This window comes from Acanthisitta chloris, unplaced genomic scaffold (assembly GCF_000695815.1).
Source record: "Acanthisitta chloris isolate BGI_N310 unplaced genomic scaffold, ASM69581v1 scaffold177, whole genome shotgun sequence".
Classification (NCBI taxonomy): domain Eukaryota; kingdom Metazoa; phylum Chordata; class Aves; order Passeriformes; family Acanthisittidae; genus Acanthisitta; species Acanthisitta chloris.
Window position 1 is genome coordinate 2910 of NW_008681809.1, and position 7486 is coordinate 10395.

Sequence of the window (7486 nt, forward strand, 5' to 3'; positions counted from 1 at the left end):
TTTCCTGTTACCTTGGACAGAAAATGTGAAGCAGAATGAAAATTAGGCTTTTGTCCAGAGTTCAGTCATTTTCTGATTACTAGTCAGAATAATACACACTTAAGAAAATTACTTTGCTCTCCAGGAAAAGAATGTTGAAGATATTTTTTGAAGAAATAACCCAGATTTTTTTTCTGGTTTTTTGCTTGTCTTTAGCACCTATATCACTTTATTATCTCACTCACTTTAAGATAGACTATACCTATTTTCATATTTCTAGGGATTGCTGTCTGATTTCTCCAATGTGAGACAACAGAGAGAGCAAAGCTGCTTATTTCTTTCCTATTTTTTTTCTTTGAAACTATTCCTGTACAGATCACAGGTATTGTTTCCAAGGAACTTCCTGAGAACTAGTTCAGGAGATTTACCATTCAGTGATACTGCTAAACCTGAAACATGGAACCACAGAATCATAGAACATTAAGGAGTTGTAATGGACCTTAAAGGTCATCTAGTCCCAGCTCCTCCTGCCCTGGGCAGGGACACCTCCCACCAGACCAGGTTGCTCAAGGCTTTATCCAGCCTGGCTGTGACAACTGCCAGGGTTGGAGCATCCACAACTTTCATACCTTCTGTGACAAATTATGTGATATTCAGGTGGTGATTTGAATTTTGCAGCTGAGCATTCTCATGTGCATTTTTTCAGCTGAAGGAGACTTGCTAGCTCTTTGCCTTTGAGTGGAACACATGAGCAGCAGTGCTGAGGATGGGTGGACACTCCTAGTGAAAATGAGGTAGGGAAAAAAGAAGAAAATGTGACTCGGCCAGGTTCTTAACTCAGTTTTCATTCTACTATCAAAAGCACTATTCACCTAAGAAACCTTCTTTTATATATAAATAATAATGTATTCTGGATTTTCTTGTAATAACACTGGGAATATTTCCATAGCTTTCATTTGATTCAAGAGGAATTGAGAGTCATTATTTATAAAACTGTTGCTCTTCTCTCCCTAAACCACAACCCAAATCCTCAGAAAGTAACAATCAAAACATTTTTCTTTGGAGGCAACATGTGGGAGGGAGGGAGCAGGAAAGCTGATAGGGCAGGGACACGGGATTGATTTTGCATATAGGTCCCTTCCATACCCTGCATGTTCAGCATCACGAGAACACAGTGCTAACCTCTTTCCTTCCTTATCTGAGCCGTGACTTCAGGACCAGCAATGTGTGTGCTGCATCATACTGTTCTGCCTCTCTCTCTGCTGCCTCCTACCTTCAGTCCCTCACATGGGAAGCTGAGAAAGCCAATGTTTCATTGAACAGCAGTGTAAATACCGACAGATGTGGCATATAAGGGACCATCAAGAGAAAGTATGAGCCCAGAAAGCACCGTTAAGGGAACAGAAATAGCAGCCAGTGGAAAAGGAGGGGGAGGGATGGGGTAAAAGATTAGATGGAGAGAGAACATAGTAGAAGTAGGCCCTGGAGAAGAAGATGCATCTCTCCTAGGAAGCAAGAAGCAGGTGAAAACAGGGAAACAAAGGAGTAAGGAATACTGATTTTTCCTGCCTGTTGTACTTTACAAAACCCAGGACCAAATCTTAGAAGATTAGTCAAGACCCTCCTGTTCCTGTAGCAACCCTGGTCATGGCTTCAACACATTCACCTTGCTTGGATATCTGATTTCTGGGTCCTTTGTGCTGGGTAGTGATAAGCTGATCAGCTTTAAGGACTAAATAGTTTTAGATTCCTCACATTATTATTCCAGTGCAAATAATCACATTTTATAACTCAAAATCATTCCATTTAGGCACAAAAAAAACCTCACTAATGTGATTGAATGTGTTCCAAGAAAGGGCAGGAAAGGATGCCACCTCAATCAAGTAATTTTGCTGTTCAGAAAATGACTTCAATTATGTTCCAGTGTTAGGATTTTCCTTCATAACATCCAGGGTAGCTGAGCTTCCCTTGGCCTGAATACCTGCTGTAATTTGATTCTCTAGCACTTTACAGACATGTTGGTGACTACCTACATCTCTGACCTAATACCAGTTTAGACAGTAACTGCACCTTTCAGTTTTCAGCATCTTCACTGAGCAGAAAAAGTCCATCAGGGTTGGTATTGGCCTGGAGAGAGAGAGAGAGAGAGAGTGCCTTTTGCTGACAGAGTCAGTATCACAGTTCATAATCCATCCTTGTCTTTTAGTCCTCACTCCCACAGAGACAACACAAGCCTCACAGACATTTAGTCTCCCCTATAGAGGCAAGCTGCCTGCCAAGCAAGTGGGAATTAGGAGTCTCCTAACCACGTCGCTATATTCTCATCATTCCTGCAAGTACACACTTGGCCAAAGGCAAAATTTCTGGTACAGTGGTCAATGACCTCTCCATGTTTTTGATGCTGGGGATGACTTGAAGCTTGCAGTTATGCTGAAGGCCCTTGGATGTGGTTATTCCTTTTTAAGATAATGAGACCTCTCTCTCTGGAAGACACATTTGGTAAATGAACACAGTTTCTGTTACCCCCCTCTGGGGGAATTCTACATGACTCCAGCTTAGATCTTCATTTCATTTTATTTTTAGGTGGTTTGCATACCTAGTCAAGACCCTGCTCTCTGTCCTCAGAGGGCAATAATGTTTAATAATAAACTTGATGATGCTATCAAACAACTTGAGTTTGAAAATACAGAGGCACATCATGCTGTTGTCTGTACTGGCGTCAGGCAACAGAGCAGCATTTTGGCAAACATCACAGCATATAAGCAGAATGACTAAGTGCAAACGCAGAGAAATAAAGAGACTGCAGTGTTACTTTCTAGTTGTCAGTAACAAGTATGACATACTCCAGCCTAGTTCTTGCTTTACTGTTTATATTGTTCATTCAAAAACCATTTGTGAAGTTTAGAGCTTATCAACAACACTTACCTGCACATCAGTTGCACCAAAAAGACCCAGGACAGACAGCCAAGGCAATAGCACATGCTGTCTCACACACACCCTGCACAGCAATTGCCTCTCATCCACTCCTGCCAGAAATGTTGTTTGTCTGGGTTCCTCTCCCATATAAATGTGCCAGGTTGGACAAGCCAGCTGAGACCACTTTAGGCTGGAGCCTTCACTTAAAGGCTCCTATGCCTACAAACTAGATGCAATACTAAGCAATGTCAGCTGAAACATCACTCATATCTCATTGACTTAAAAAAACCCCAGCATAAACTCTGACACCTTAGAAATAGTTAAAAAAAAAGCCCAACAATAAACTTCTTTGCTAAGTGGACGGTTCAATACTGAATGCAGTACCCTCATATCCTTCAGATCATCTGTCATTGCCTGCTGCTTATTCAGAAGTAATCTGAGCAGCAGCTTGATGCTGCCTGTCACACACAGGCTCCCTCACATGCAAGGAGAGAAACTACAAACGTCACACCTTCCCATGGTGGCTGCTGGTTGTAAATAAGAGCATCACCCTGGTGCCAGCACAGCCACTTCAGCTGTACTGCTCCAGTCTTTTGCAGGATGAGGCTCTCCTTAAGCTACCTGAGCTCTCTTCTCTGCAGAAACCAATGCATGGTACCCAGGCAGCCTAACATTATTCTGATCAACACTGAGTATCATTGGGGAAGCAGCTATTGCCTGCACAGACAGGACAGAGCCTCTAGAGACAAGATGTTTCATCAGCCCTGTCCTGCTGCTACTAGTCAAATGCTAAAGGGGACTACAGCCCTGTGTGCTGGCATAGGATTTCCCTAGCTGTTATGCAGAGGTAGATCCCGTTGATACCAGTTGGTGATATTCAATATTCACCCAACTTCTAAAGTTGGCCCACATCTGGAGATGTGTGAATCAGCTTTTGAAAGGTGAGAGCCAAGTGCCCCCATTCACTTTTATCCAGGCAAGACTGTAGTGGAAACTGAGGAATGTGATGCATTTAGAATTGCATGTTTGCAGTGACACAGCATTGCATGTGGCAGTAGGATGACTTTTAGACTTTCTGAACCTCAGGTGGATTTTGCTCCTCACACCATTAAAAGCCTATTTACTGAAACAGCCCATGAGGCAAACATCAGACCCACAGAAACAACAACTCAAGTGGGAGAGACCCTCTGAACTCTATGAAATATTTACAAACAGCATTAGGAGCCCTGGGATGAAGTGAAGTACTTTCAAGCATAGACAGAAAATCTAATGGATATAAAAATCCTTTCTTAGCTCTTGGTGAGATTTGTTTTCACAGAGCTAGCTATGATATGAGAAAATGTATTAGGTCATCCAATCTGCCTCCTCCTCTTCCAGGAGAGAAGTGGTCCCAGTGCTATGTTTTGTAACACTTGGCTCAGCCTAGCTCTGCCTGAGTCAGACAACGTAAGCCAAACCCACTTCTTGGGAATCTTCTCAATTTTTCTAAATGTTTCGCCTTGTGGAATTTTCTCCACTATTCCACCCAGAACAATTCAACACACTATGTGTAAAGACACTGCCATGCCATGATCATTATTCTGTTGATTTCATATTTATCCTCTTAGACAACCCTAAATAATTTCTCAGCCAGTGTGGTGGTGATGTCCCTCCAATATCTGTCTACAGCCATGCTCCTCCCACTCTGAACACAACATAGCTGTGCTCTGCTATGACTGAACCTTCACAAGCAAATTCTTTCAGATGTTTTCCTGTCTGTTCCTTCCTCTCTGTAGTCAAGACATTATTATTATTACACTTGAGGGAAAGGACAAGGAAAAGAAAGGAGGAGAAAGAAGTGAAGAGACAAAAAAATTGTTTCTTCATTCTACCCCAGCTGTGCAGGCACAGAAAGATCCATTATAATAGATGGCCCACACATATAATTTAAGTTTTACCTCTAGGATTTATGATAAGGGTATTGTTTTCATTTCTGCTTCCTCTTATATGCTTCATAAATCCTTTTTGCTTGTTTGTAAATTATCACTAGAACCTTTGAGTTTTCCATTCTTGTTAGGACAGTTTAGAGAAATGATGCTGCCCCTGGAAGAGGTTAAACAGGAAGAGTTTCTGCTCTCACACACCTCAGTATCAGGATGATGAATGGAATGTCCCCTTGAAGCATTTTGTTTTCAGGATCTACTCCCAAGGGATTGTTCAAGAAGTGCCACAACCAGTTACAGAGGAGAACTGAGTTTAAGGGAATTGATCTGAGATCCCCATAGCATTTGTTTTCTTTGCATATTATCCTTTCTGCTTTAGAAGGAAGAAAAAACATACAAGACAGTAATTCCCTCATCAAATCAGCCTTTCAGATTTGTGAAGCTTCACTAATTAGTGGTTTTTAAAATGCTCCTAAAATGTCCTGCAAACTCCAAGTGGTAGAGGAATATGTACAAAGATACTTTAAAAATTCAAAAATATTTCCAGTTTAAGAAAGTTTTTATTTAAATTTACTTTCTGACCAAATCAAGATTTTTTTTCAACATTCGAAGTCTCTAACATCTAAAGCAGAACAGTGAACATAGTAATGTACCACAGCCTATTTTATGTGTTAAAAATGTCATCAACTTGTATACAAACATCTCTCATACAGAGCTACAAGTCCTACCACAACCAGACTAAGCTGCTCTTTACACAGGGTTCTCCCGGGGTAAATTCCCATCATGGAAGCAGCTTAACCTCGTGATGTTATTCACTGAGTGATCATTACTCTAATTTTACTCTTGGAGAAACAAAGGCAAGCAGGACAAAGCATTTGCCTATAACCAAGAGCAACTCAGGTGATTTCACTGACCTGTGTAAATGTTGTTTTAATAAGCAGAATAAACTCTTTCCACATTAGGAGCAACTTGTTTCAAGTCAATATTTCTCTGACAGACTGCAGGGTTCTTTCCTTCCACCATTAGGAAGTACAGTCAAGTGAGCTGTCCTGCCTGCAGGACTTTCAATACCAAGAGGTTCTGGCAATAGCTGCATTCCCTGTGGGATATATGCAGCAACTGGGTCAGCCTGTTTACAAAATAGCCTGTGATTATCATGGCTGTGCTCAGCAGCTATGAATATATCATAGCAGAGTCTAATTAAAGACAGATAGAGTTAAAGCATTGTGAAATGAGGCAGCAGTGGCACTTCATAAAGATGCTCAGGATTGGGAAGAGGTTAGGGGTTTTACTCTCAGTTAGTCCCTTGGAGGTCAGCTAACCAGCTGTGTTCCAATCAAGGATTAAAACATCCATCTAAACATGTGCCCAGAGCAGTCAGCTCATACCCTCGGGAAGAGTGAATTTTGTAACAAGACACAGCCCTTTGAATGGTGAAAGGAATCATCATAAGGGGAAAGCCAAAAATACAAACAATACAATTGAACTTGTATATTTGTACATAAAATGGATATGCCACTATACCAATAGCTGTGTGAAGCTTTAGTGTTGCTGTCCTCACCTCTCAGAACATGGCTCAAACTCTCCTCCCCCTCCTACATACTGTATTTTTACCTGGCACAATCTTTCAGGATTGACTCACAATTTGTCTAGTCCCTGTGCTTCAAAAAACAGTCTTCTTCAGGCAATGTCTGTCCCTAAATGAAGAGTACAGATTAGAAGTGAAGCAGGAAAGTGCCTATTTCTATCCCAGCTATGGAGAGGAGCAGACTGTATTTTCTGGAACAAAACAGTTATGCTAACACTCCCAGCAACCAATGGATTAACCTAATACCAAGATGTACTCCAATAATGGCTGAGTCATTGTTATTTTACGGTGGAAAACAGCCATTTTTGAGAAGGTTGAATTCTATCAAAGGAGTACTATTATGTAAGAAAGATCATGAAAAATTAGGCATGGGTCCCTTGTACTTGCACTGCTCTTTCAGAAACAGGGTATTTTTTCACTCCGTCTACTTTGCTTTTGCAAATGGTGCAGAGAAAAGATCAAAATCAACAATTCACTCTATTTGTTTCACATTTGCTTACTTCCCAGGCACTTCCACCAGTTTCTCTCCCTTTTTGGATATGCTGCTGTGAACACCTTCCCAAAGTATGTTCCCAGAGCACTGCTTTGATGCTTGAGCAGGTTTGCTCTGGGAAGTTACAAAGGGGGATCATTATATACAAGTAGCCAAGCAAGCCACTCGCTTTCCTGTCCATGTTATCCATAAATAGCAAGGTGGCTTGGAGCAAAGAAGGAAGAACAGATACAATTCTCAAGCCTAATTATCTAATGCTACACTGCTGAGTCCATTTCTGTGTCTAGCAAGACAACACACTAAGATACAGAGTATGGATAACATTCACTGCTCTCAGTCCTTTAGTAGCTAAGCATGGATTCCAAAGCACAAGCGTGGCCCATCATGCTGGGTAAGCATCTTATATCACAGCCAGGTCTCCACACATGCACAATTTAAGGCCATGCATACTTCCTTTAGTAGAGCAGAACCCGAATGTCCTTTTTGATGCATGCAGACTTTTGGTCTCTTGCATGTTTATACTGTCAAAGCTTTAAGTGTTTCACAGGAACAGAAGAGATGATGTTGATTTTGCATTGTAAATTGTAG